The sequence below is a fragment of the Pyrgilauda ruficollis genome, unplaced genomic scaffold (assembly GCF_017590135.1).
Source record: "Pyrgilauda ruficollis isolate IOZ18807 unplaced genomic scaffold, ASM1759013v1 scaffold47, whole genome shotgun sequence".
NCBI lineage: Eukaryota > Metazoa > Chordata > Aves > Passeriformes > Passeridae > Pyrgilauda > Pyrgilauda ruficollis.
In genome coordinates this window covers 1,168,816-1,182,287 of record NW_024526266.1, presented here as the reverse complement: position 1 = coordinate 1,182,287, position 13,472 = coordinate 1,168,816, and positions in this window count along the sequence as shown.

Sequence of the window (13,472 nt, the reverse complement as noted above, 5' to 3'; positions counted from 1 at the left end):
TACCAGAGCTCCAGGAGGGTTTCAGCAATTCTCTCAGGAACAGGATGGGATTGTTGGGGTGTCCTGTGCAGGGCCAGGAGTTGGATTGCATGATCCTTGTGGTTCCCTTCCAACTCAGCATATTCTGTGATTCTGTGATTCCATTTATTTATGACTGATTGGTCATTTGGACTATTAATCTACTAATTAATATTTCCTGAACAACAGACAGATAATGATTTTTATTTGTCACTTTTCTCTCTCTTTCAATCCCTTTTCTTGTCTACTTCAGTAATGACCATAGTCTGGAAACAGAACAAAATTGAAGCCGCATTTTTGGCCACTGTAAGTATGAAAACAAACTCTTGTGGAAGTTATTTTTCCTTACACTATCACTGCTCATTTGCAACAACAATCATCAAATCACAGGGCACTTCAGTTTGGAAAGGACCTCTAAAGGTTATCTGGTTCTAATCTCCCTGCCCTGGACATAAGCACCTTCCACTATCCCCAGTTGCTCCAAGCCCCATCCAGCCTGGCCTTGGACACTTCCAGGGATCCAGGAGCAGCCACAGATTGTCTGGACACTCTCTGCCAAGGCCTCCTCACCCTCATAATAGAGAGTGTCTTCCTTATAGCCAGCCTAAAGTCATCATCTTTCAGTTTAAAGCTTGTCCTGTCCCTACAGACCTTGGTAAATGTCCCTCTGCATCTTTCTTACACGGCTCCTTTATACATCAAACAGCCTGCAATAAAGCTCCCTGGAGCTTTCTGTTCTTTAGGATAACAACCTCACCCTTTCCTCACAAGAGGGCAGTTCCAGCCCTTAGATCATGCTTAGAGCCCTCCTGTAAGTCCCATTCCAGCCAATCCATATCTTCCTTGGATCAGATACCCTGAGCTGGAGCAGCTCTGCAGGTGGGGTCTCACCTGAGGGGCAGAGGAGCAGAACCCCCCTCCCCTGCTGCCCATGGTGGGGGATCAGCCCTGGGCATGGGGGATTCAGGATTGTGAGAGCTCACATTGCCAGCTTGTGTCCAGTTTTTCTCCTCCAGTACCTGCAAGTACTTCACCTTAGAGCAATGGCTTAATTGATTAATTTACTAAAGAACTAAACCACAACAAGAATCAGAGCCTTTTGTCATTACATGATGTATTTCCCAGGTATTGAAGCGTTGGAGAAGCTGCTGTAAGCTCTACCCTCTCAGGCTGGTCAGGTTATTGAGTACAAGCAGCTGCAGTTTCCTTTCCTTAGACTTTTGATGTTTCTGTGACATTGGTATTATGATATCAGCCTAACCATCCTCACTATATCCCTTGGACAAATCTGCTCTCAGTCTGTACTCTAAGAATTAATGTTAGCTCTAACTAGAGACCAAATCAAACATGGACAGCTTCCAGAAAAGCTATTTCCTGTTTCCATATAGAGGACATTATTTACAACTCCCACATGCAGTACACAATTAGAGTAGTAAATCTATTTATTCACAGAAAGAATAATGAATGCCAAGTAAATAGGAAAACTTAGAGGCAAGTATTATAAAAGCATTACTTTTGCTTGGAACACTATTAGCTATTAACAAACACGTTCTAACAAACTGAAAAATGTCCAGAGACTTAAGTGCTAAATCTGCATAAAAACCAACTGATTTTTAGCCTGTTTGAATTCCTTTCTGGCTTAATTGCATGGTACTTTCAAAGGATGGAATGGTATATAGCTGCCTGTTGTTAACAACACATTTTGGTTCCAGGTGTAACTGTTTCCTTCCTTCCTCTTACCTACTTTGTCCATTCTTATCTTAGAAACAAAATCATGGAATGTTTGAGAACAGAAAAAAAAACGTTTTTTGGAGATCATCCAGTTCAACATCTTTGATTAAGTTGCTCAGGGCCTTGGCCTGAAAAAAGAATTAAAGTAAATTTGACTGACAAAACCACAGGAATTATTCTATATTCTCCCCCTCTTCCCCCTTCCCTTTTTGGGGGAAGATACTGAAAACAAGAGATGGTAAATAATGTGAGGTCTATCCATACCTTAGCACATGTTATCTCTAGATTTTCCTATTTCATTCCAAAAAAAAAGCCATTGTAACCACGGTTGGCAAAAAAGTCTCTACAGAACTCAATTTCCTTTGCTATTTTTTAGACTTTTTAGGAGTGAATAAACAAACTAAGCTATATAAAACTAAACTGCTAACACAGCTGAACTTTGTCCTCCCTCTTAGTAAGACTGAAATGTATACAAAGGGCTCTTTCAAACCTATCTGTCTGCAACTACCATGTTGCAGGTTTTCCACTGCAGTTTTCAGGCCAGCCAACAAATAAAAATATACTGTTGAAGCCAATAAATTAATCTACCCACTCTAGAGCAACATGTTTGTTTGTTCTTGACCAAAAGAAAGACATTTCATGCAATAATTCAGAAGAAGATCGATGCTGTCCATAGAGGAGAGGTCACTGAGCACAGGGAATCAAGGGTTTCAGATTTTTTCTTGGTGACTGAGAAAGGGTAATAATGCCTTTGTTATCAAATACAGTGCTCTTAGCAGAGTCCAGCTTTATTCTATGTAGTATTTATGTTATTTCACAGAGAAGCAGCAAGGCAACAGAATGATTTTTTTTTCAGTATCTATAATTTCTTACTTTCCTATTCCCCCCTTCCCTTTTAATTACCATAATTTGTGCCTTATCTCAGAACATCTTAAAAAACAAGTCTGAAGATTAAGTCTAATAAAGTTGATTTTGCATCACATAACACTCAGTTGATTCATTATGTTTCATAATCCTTTTTTCTGCAAGTATTTCTGGCTGTTGTTGCTTAATTTTAATTTTAACCCTCTGAGATCCCACAATTTTTTTTTTTTTACACTTTAGAATTGAAATAAACAATTATATTAATTGAATGGTATCAAATTGGAAATTAAGTAAGGCCAAACCAGCTCTCATCTTATTGTTTGGATGGCTTTAGCTTTTCAGTTTAGTGAAAAAATAAGGTAAATCATACTCAGAAGAAGAGGAAATTATGTGTGATGGTGAATCCTCACAAATGTTTGGTATGCATTTTTTTACAAGCAACAAATGTCTCTAGACTTCAGGGGTTGCAATCATCATGTGTGACACAAAACTTATTAATTAGCCATTAACTCCTAGTGTAAAGATAATGTACTTCTCCCTTGTAAACTTCTGAAGAAAACTAAAATGCAACTGTGAAACAAACAGCAGATTCTCATGATTAGAGCTATTTATTTCCTCTGTTACATAAATGAGTGATTCTTTAAAAATTCTGGCAATTATACCATGTTCCAAGGTGATGTCAGCAAAGGCACCTTGTGACTGGAGATGTGCTGCAGGTTCTTTAAACTGCCATTGTCAGCACCAATATGTCAAGCACTAAAGAGCACAATTTAAATTCAACAGAAAAACACAATTAAAAAATCAAATTATAAGTCTGATCCTATAGATGTCCAGAGAAACTGATGTAACTAAACTTGGCTGAAAGAAAAAGAGATATGAAATTGAGTAGGGAGAGATCTCAAAAAAATCATCATGCTGCATCCTTGTCCCAAAGTAGGACTTGTATATAAAATGCAGTTAATGTTTTTTGTCCCTATTTAATACAAAAAAAGGATCAAAGATTCTATCAAAATTTTTTTAAATAGCAAAAAGGCCTAATCAATAAAATCTACCACCCTAGTATAGCATATAATTTTTCATCTATTTAATAATTCAGTGCTAAAATATATAAAAAACAAAGTAGAAAACCCAATCTTAAAACAAATAAAATGACAAATCCACTAAAATATTAATTTTCCCAGGAGTTTTCTGGCAGTTTGAGCACAATCCTATCAAAACCTGAACAGAATGCCAGTTCCAAAACCTTGCATAGCAATGGAACCACTTCTGTAAAGATTTATTTATATAGCTCTAATGCCATGGGCTTGCCTAAACTTGGATAAAATATCCACTTCAGATATATGTGAAATCTTAGGGTGCAAAGTTGAAATCTTGTGAATTCTACAGGCACTAGTTGCTGTTTTTATTACAAATCTATCAGCTATCTCTGCTTCCCCCACTGCAGCCTGTTCCATTCACCTAAAATGTTTAGTGACAGAGCCACCATACCATTCATTCTTTTTACACTGTGACCAGACTGTCAATGCACACTAAAAGTGGCTGCTTTCCAAACCTGAAACATATATAAATCTAAGGAAAAATCACATAAACAATGTCTTCTGTGTGTCCCATCACCCACCCCTCACCAGATCACTGGATTGACTGTTGTATCTTGAGCTCAGCCTATTGATCTGGAGTGCTAGCAGAGAAGGTGGATCATTTCCCTTCTGCCTGCTGCCCTGGTTCTTCCTCAAATCTTATTTAAAAACAAGCACTGACCTGCAGATTCACATGCAGTCAGTAATTTCATGACCATGGGTGTTCAATTATATATAATTACTAAATTGCAAACTGTTAGGAGGTTTGTTCATTCTTTCTTTGTTTTCCCTCCCTCCCTGTCTTTGCCCTCCTTCCCCCTTGTTCCTGAGAGTGATGTTAATAAAATAAAAAGCACATAAGTTTCAGAAAATAGTGGAATTGTTTCTTCTGTCAGGTATTTAGACCAGAAAACTCATACAAGTGGCTGTCTCCAGGGAAAGGATGACTTTGCAAATTAACACTACACATGCAATATTTTTAATCTCTTCCCTTTGCCTGCCACAGAGGAAGCAGAATTACAAAACTGTGTAGCAGTAAATTTTCTTTCAATTAAGAAAGAGTGAAGCTTGAGTTCTGTAGTATTCAAATCTATCATTTGGATCCCTAAGAAAGAGAACTTTTACCCTTACATGTCATTAGTCAATCAGCAGAAAGATACAGAATCAATGTATTAGGAGCTCAGTTCTCGACTCATTTAAATCATTTGGAGTACCAGCTTCTTACACATCCCAGTGAATTCCTGCTATAGAGCAGTGAAGTATGCAAGAAGAAAATCAAGAGGTTCCAAGTAAACAAATAGTGAAATTCCTGTAAAATTTCCCATGTTTTGCTTGCACATAGATTTGTTGCAGAAGAACAGAAGCGGAACAATGTTCTGTCCTTAGCAAGATGCTCTAGTGTGGCATTCACATTCTCTGAAAAAATCCCTTCACCCAGGGTTTTTCTCCTGGGAAGCTGAGAGGCCTCAGAGAAAAGGAAAACAATTCTTACCTCATTTGCTTCTCCTGTGTTTGCTTGTCTGGAATGTGTTTGGAGATTGTTTACCCACAGGTGATTGTTGGATTGGATTCTGGTGTGAGTTGTTTGATTCATTGGCCAACTGGGGCCAAGCTCTGTCACGAGTCACGAGTTTTCATTATTATCTTTTTAGCATTGAGTAAGGATCTTTTCTGTATTATTTGGTTTAGTATTGTATAGTATTCTTTAATATAATATAGTATCATAAAGTAATAAATTAGCCTTCTGAGAACATGGAGTCAGATTCATCATTCCTGCCTTCGTCAGGGCATCCCCTGCAATACAATACTCTGGATGGGCACCTTGAGTAGAGGGGGTGGGCAACATCCTGAAAAGGTCCCTTCTCACCTCAAACTTACTGTGGCTCATGAATGTATGTATACCTGCACATCACCTTGGGAATCAGAGACCAGTGGGACAGAAATGCTGAAATATTGATAAACCAACTTCAAAAGTAAGGATTCTGGCTGATGGAAGATTATTATCAATGCACATAGCCAAGGGCTAGCTCTTGCTCTTGTTTAGCAGTTACATGCTTAAACAATGAGTGCTAACAGGTTGTCTTCCTGCCTTGCTCTGCAAAAGCAACGGGGATGATGTTATTGGCCAGTTTTTTGGTTTTTTTTTTTTTTTTTTTTGTTTTGTATCTTGCTGGTTTTATTCCTTGCAGCTGACCTCCTGAGTCCCATTTGAGCAGTTTGATCTCTTGCAGGTACTTATTATTTACACATTTGTGGCTGGATGTGTTACAAAGCACTTGATGATATAAATGTTAGCAAATGATGATGCAATGTTGTTGTTAAACTGCATTCTTGGGTTTTGTTTTGTTGTGTTTGGGGGTTTTTTCCCCTGTAGGAAAATGATTAGCTCCTTTGTACTCTACATGATTTGAATAAACACCCTGTAAATCTTCAGGCTGCATATGCAAACAATGAAGGCCCAGACTTTGCTTCCATTACTATATCCAAAGGTGTATCGTTAACTGAGTATTAAATGTGTTAAAATTTATAGCCTACAGTATTCAAGTACAAGTAGAAATCAATTATTGTTTCCTATTAAAGTAGGAGTTATGGGCTATTAAGCAATGTCTCAAATGGACCAGGGTTATTACCGGAAAAAAAATTAATGGGAAACATTCTAACTCAATACACTCATGAGCTCTCACAGCAAGACCCTTAATCGTTAGTGCTTCAAAATGATGTAGCATTACTGATCAATACAGAGGTAAGAATGACCATCAGGTTTTATCAGACCTCTGTGTCATGAAAACTAATGAAGTTTATGGAAAAGTGACACACCTGCTTGCAGACAAGTGAAAATAAATGAATTTGCTACACAATTATGTGCAATTAAGTGGCAAATCCCTGACGACACGATACTTTCATGGCACAGCTCAGTACAATGCATTTATATATGGGTTTCTAGTGCTCTCCAAATACTGATGGAGCTTTCTGAGAAAAAGCAGAATTTAGAAATGAAGATTGTTATTTAGCACATTTTCAAATCTCTAGCCAGTACTTCAGATGACAGATAATTTAAATAAACTTTTTGGCTAAGATTGTGAGACTTGAAAATAAAAGCATTGCTAATATTCAAATATAACAAATATACTACACTTACTTTATCCACTAAACATGTTTTTTTTTAAAATAAGATTAGGTTTGTTAATAAAAGTATACCAATGCTGCAATTATTCTTTTAGTTTTGATCCAAATCCTACCAGAGGCAATTGAAAATCTCCCAATGCCTTAGATGGAACAGGATCAAGATCTTCTGTTTTCAAATTTAGTTTTGCCTAGGAAAGAGCACTGATGTCTATTGAGTGGTGGAAAAAATTAGTAACTACTTCCTAATTTTAATATATAAAACCTTTATCTATGTAAAATATTGCATAATACAGTTTATTAATGGGTAATTGCAAGAAAATAAGAAAAAGCCTAAATTTCCTTGCAAAATGACAAATTGAACCATGTTCAAAGATGTCTTTATTTATTTATACATTAAATACTGTCTGCATTAGATGTGTTGTTGAAAGATTTCACTCTACTATGTAGTTAAACACTTCTTTTACATGCTTCCCATGAAAGGAATCCAGAAAACCACAGCACCTTTGAGTTCAAAAGTAAACAAAAACATCACATGGTTTTAGTGAGCAAAGGAGAAGAAATTAGGAAAAAAAATAATTTGAAAAAAATAGTTAAATGCATAAGGATTAAATAATCCTCTTTTAACCTGTAACCCCTATTATTCTGATACTGGTAAGAGGTAACCTTGGAAAGACGTACCTTAAGTTATCATAAAATTATTTATCCCAAAGTTCAATTTTTAAGTCAAAGGAGGGAAAAATGAGGCTGCAGAAAGCCCATCCCCATCACCCTCTCAAAACAGGGTGGGCTAGATGGACTCTCAGTGCACTGACACTCCTCCTTTTTCACTCCTTCTGTCTCCTTTCCCCCAGATCTTCTTTCCCAAATAATGTCCTCTAAAGGACTCTTCCATTGCAGATGGGCACTGCAAAGCCACTGTGAAATGACTTCCTCAATTTTACCAGGTCTCCAATAGACTAAAATTAGATGCTCATATTATATGCTTATATAGTTATGCAATTTTATGAGTACATAATTACAGTGTAATTGTCCACTCTTTTAAGATTTCTCCTTACTCAAGAGAAAAGGGAGTTAGGAAACTAGATTTTCAGAGCAATTTAAAGGAATTAGATGTTAACTCCTTCAAATCAAATAAATGGTGCCTGACAGGAGACCTGTGGGATTCTTCAGTCACACACTCCACATATATACTTACACGGGACCATTCCAACAACATTATTCAAGTACTTAAAAATTATTTTCCTTTTTTAGTTGCAAAGATTATGAGAGACAAGAAGGAAACACTGGTGCTTCATGATGTGGAAAACTTATAAGTACACTGACTGTTTTTTCTACAGATGACAACAATTCTGTCTCATATGTTCAGCAAAAAAGGAAACTTAAATCCATTTGGGGGTGAAATAATTCTGAACAAAATAATTCAGTCAATCCTATTAAATATTTCAGGCTGAACTAGTCCTTCCCTTATTATTTTGAGGTCTCTCTAGGCTGAGCAGTTCAATGCCAAACGTGCAGTGCAGCCCAGTCTTCCTTCCTCACCAATTTCCACTTCTGAAGAAAGAAATGAGCTCTCATGCAGATCTCTTTTACCTGATTTTTCCCACTTAGGAAGCTTCATCCTGCTGGCACTAATTACTCCTGTCACTCGGTTCTCTGAGCCACTGACAGATTCTAGCACCAAGTGCAATCATACTTAGGACAGACTGGGAAAGGAACTTCCTTTCTTTAGAGTGAGGGAGCTGTCTCTTTCCAAAAACATAAGACTGATCAAGCAAAAAGATTTCTGAAGATTCTCCTTTACTCTTCAGTTTTTGAAATGTCTCTATAATATACCATATGTAGATAAAACATCAATCCCCCTGAAGAAACCTAGCAAGATAACCTGCAAACATTCCTTCCAAAGATTTTTGGGGTTTTTTTTTTTTTTTTGGAAATATAAAATGTCAAGTGACATTAGAAATCACTGTGGAATCCCCATGTTTTTAGATATTGATTGTTCAACAGAACAAGGATCTGAGCAACATGATCTAATGACTCAATCAGTTTTGCTTCTGGCAGGGGATTTGACCAGTAGAGCTACCAGACCAAACTGGCCTGTGATTTTATGATTCTGCATTTGAGGAGTGTAATTTAGTGATAGACAACATCATCTTACTTGATTTGCTTATTGCAGTCCTTGAGGCCTAGGCAAAGATCTTAGAGAATCTAGGAGCATCTTGATTTTCTGGAGAGGCCCATGTGTGAGAGGAATGTGCCCCACCTCTGGCTGTGGCTGATGGAAGTCAGGTCACAAGGGGACAGCAGACTTTGAAAGTTCCTGAGGAAGACCAGGAGAGTCATAGTTGATTTCTGAGGCAAATTTAAGCTGACCTAGGCAACCAAGAGAAATGTTTAAAGAAAAAAGGAGTGAGACTTTGTTGCTTTTTCTACCTTCCTACTGCCTTGGTTTTTAAATTCAATAAAAATATCGGTATTTTGCACTTTTTGTCATGCCAGGAAGTTACGTGGAGGTGTCTGAACAAAAGGAAATATACTCAGAAGAGACTGACTTTATTATTCCATACTATATTTGGTCTTTTGTGACCAGAGTGGTTTTGTTGATTCAGGCTTTGTCTGTGACAGTCACACACAGAACAGCTGTGATTTCATTTGTTCTATGAAGAGAACCACTGCTTTATCAGGAATCATAGGAATATATCAGGAATATAGGAAGCAAACATGATGGTTTGGGTTGGAAGAGACCTTAAAGCTCATCCAGCTCCACTCCCTGCCATCGGCAGGATGTCTCCTGCCAGCCCAGGTTGCTCCAAACCCTGTCCAGCCCGGCCTTGGACACTGCCAGGGATGGTGCCTCCACAATCTCCAGGGCACCAGTGGATGACCTTGCAGTTATTCCTCTGTTATTCAAAAAAGTAACTAAGTGACAATCAGTCAAGTTACGTTGAGAGCAGCAATTGAAGCAGAGGAGTTAAATTTGTCCATTTTGGGGAAACACTCATTTACAAGCCCCCACACACCCACTACACAATATGCTGGCCCTGGACACATGCCAGGCTGAGTCCCTGCTGAAACCACCTGGGATCAAATATCCCAAACCCCAATCCATTTTATATCCAACGTAGACCAGAGCATCAGATGTCACAGAGCTGTCACAGTGCAGGGAAATCATGCTCCTTTCTATCAGCTGAGTTTATTTTTTAGTAAAAATGCAAGATGCAAAGCGCAAGAATGTTGTTGTGCATAAAGGGATCAGACAGGGATTACAGAAACAAAATAGGAATTGCATACTGGTATACAAGAATCTACTCGTGTCCTGTCCTCATCTGACCTCATTTAATCTCAAGTTAAGTAAATAATCCAATGCTGTATCATGTTTTGAAATCATGCTGCATGATACTTAAAGTTTTCTTACCTGTAAGTGCTGGTGTGCTGGCAGAATATTACCAAAGATATACAGTTTTAGTCAAGTCTAATCTGTTTTTTAAGATGTCTAAGGCCTTCACTGTCTAAGTGCCTTGAGAATGTCCAATAGCATGCTCTTATCTTGATAACCTGCTAATTAGGTGCCACCAACATCTGGTGCCCATGTATATCTTGTCCTTGCTAGGAGGAACTGGTGTTTTCACACACATAAACTCTCATTCAATGTGTGTTCACGCCAGTCTTAATATTTGTAACATAAATCTTAACTGAGGGAAACTGTGCATCATGTGCAGAATTGTTTTGTACCAGTCTGGTACAGAGCTACCACACCAACAAGTTGATTTATGGTGCGAAGCACATAGAGGAAAAGAAGTTTGAACAACGCAGATAGAACATTTTACAGCTATTAATAGGGTGCATTTACACAGATGAGTGAAGACTATTGCATGTTCCTCCTGACTTAAGATTCCTATCATATGATAGAAGGCTTCCAGTCTTTAAGAGGCAGTAATCTGAATTTCATCAGAAATGTTCTATTTTAATGCTGAATATTTACCTTGATTTTAAACTTTTGAAATGAATACATTTGCTGAGGGTTTTTATCAATCACTAAAAGTCATTGAGGGGAATACACAACACTGGCTCCTTATAAGAAAAAGGCCACATTTCATGTTTTTATGAGACATGAAGTTCAAGATTATCTGATCAGAAATTGTTTTGGTTTTCACCTGCTGAGGATCTGAATTGTGATTCATAGAATAATTCATTGCTTAGAAATGTGCAGATTTATCAATCCATATATCCTGACTTACACAGCAAATGCAAAAGCAGAATTTCAATTCTTGAAGCCACATTTTCTAGCTCTCTGCACCTCCAGCAGTGCTGTGAGTGGGTATAGAAGGTCTGGGTCCTGGCCATGCCCCTCCCAGCTACTGCAGAAATTAACCTTGTCCTGGCCAAAACCAGGACACTAAGAATTTTTAAAAGGTATCCATTACTATAAAATAAACTAGAAAATGCAATATTGTGAAAATAGCACAATAGTGCTGTAATGTGATGGTGAAATGTGACAATTTTCTGGTAAGGGTTGGTTTTTTTCAGTGAAAAATTAAATTTTCACAATGTTTTGTCAGAACAAAATCTGGAGCTTGGATTACTTGTTCTTAAGAACTCATTATAGTAGGATATCCATATATTCTTTCATTTCAAAATGCATTTCACTAGTTCTAGGACCTATCTAAATGAGGGTGATATTTCCTGTGTGAGTCTATACAAAACAAACATAGAGAACAAGGGGGGAACTACATCAAACAACACAGATCAAAATGAGTACATGTGCATGGAGCTTTTCTAGGTTTTCAGTTTCTGTTTAGCTTGCTTCAGGAGCACAAAGATGGAAAACAAGTAATTCTTGCAAGTTTAAAGCCAGATTTTAGATTTAACTCAAGTCTTTTGATATCTGGAACGAGAAAGGAGCAAGACAAATGGTGAAATATTACACAGTGACAGAGCATTTAAAAACAAATAATGTGAACTTCATTAAAAAAAGAAAAGCTTCCCCACAGCTAATATTAATATCATTTTCATGGCTGGAAATAAAAGATCCTGTTTTGCATCTTTTCAGAAAATTATTCTAGCTCTTCAAGACATCCATCCATCCATCTCAGTCAGTTCCTGCATAGTCCTGTGTGGCTGTAAGCTCGTTTTTGCATTATGAACCAAAGCATAAAGTATGCTACAACTATCTTAAAGTAAGTACAGTATATTTATTAGATTTGAATATTACCAATGCTTTTATTACCAAGACTCAGAATTTTTACAGAAAATTTAATTTAAATCAGGTTTCATCTGAACAGTCCTGGGTTTGAAAACATTGTAAATATTCACTCCAAAATAAATACTTTGCTATCTAGAAAAAGTTCACATAACAGTTGCTTATTATTCTTTAAAACAAAGCAAACCACACCACCAAAGAACTGCTTCGGGCTGTGAATTAATCCTCCTGACCACACAAAAAATATAATGTTGAGTACCCAGCAATTCCCAATGGATGATGAAGGAGGTATTCTGACAACTCAAGGGTAAATTTTTTGAGGGACTTTTTAAGAAGGCATAGAATGACAGGACAAAGGGGAATAGCTTTAGGTTGAGGAATGGCAGGGTTAAATCGGATATTGGGAAGGAATTGTTCCCTGTGAGGGTGGGCAGGCCCTGGCACAGGGTGCCCAGAGAAGCTGTGGCTGCCCCTGGATCCCTGGCAGTGTCCAAGGCCAGGCTGGACAGGGCTTGGAGCAACCTGGGATAATGGAAGGTGTCCCTGCCCATGGCAGGGGGTGGCACTGGATGGGCTTTAAAGTCTCTTCCGGCCCAAAAGAGTCTGGGACTCCATGATTCCATGATTAATAAGTGTAAAAATGTCACTTGGCACTAGATTGTGTATATTTTTCATTTGTTTAAATAAGAAATATTTTCCTAGGTGTGTGACTTGCTGTTGGCTGATCTGGGTATCATGAGGAGGAAGGAAGGAGGAGCAAGGAGAAAGTGAGAGCTATGGGCAAGAGCAAGAGTGGGAAAGAAACACCAAAACCATGTGCATAGGAAAAGGGCAACTGCCTAAATCCTACTTGTGCCATGCAAGGATGCAGGATCTCTGAAAAACACCTCAGAGATAAGCATTTCTCCAGCCCAAGGCACTCAGTTTAAAGCAAAGCACTACCAAAAATGTATTATTTACAGCATAAAATCTCTTGAAATCGACTTTCATGAAGATGATAATCTCCACTGAATTTTAAATTATTCTTTAAAATTGCCTGCCTAATTTATCCTTTTCATCTTTGGATTCCAAGCTTGGAGAGAAACTCTGTATTTCTCAATAACTTTGAACAAAAAACTGTTTAAAAAATTAGACTTTTTTTTTAAATATCTTTGGAATTTTTTTCATTCTAATTAGTTATGAAAATCAGTGCATATAATTTCTTATTCTGCAGGAAAAAAGATTTTTGAAAAAAAATGCTGTGGTATGTCTGTGAAAAGGAGGGATTTCCTTGTTATATTTTTCAATGGTTAAACCAGAATAAATCACTGAAATGGACACCTGCAGCTAAATATGAAATATTAATTCAATGCAGTAATAAATGCAATATTATTCTCAGTGGCCCTAATTAGAAACAAACCCCAACAATCTTCTATCACCATTTCCTATGCTTCACTAATGTGATTCATTTGAAAAAACAG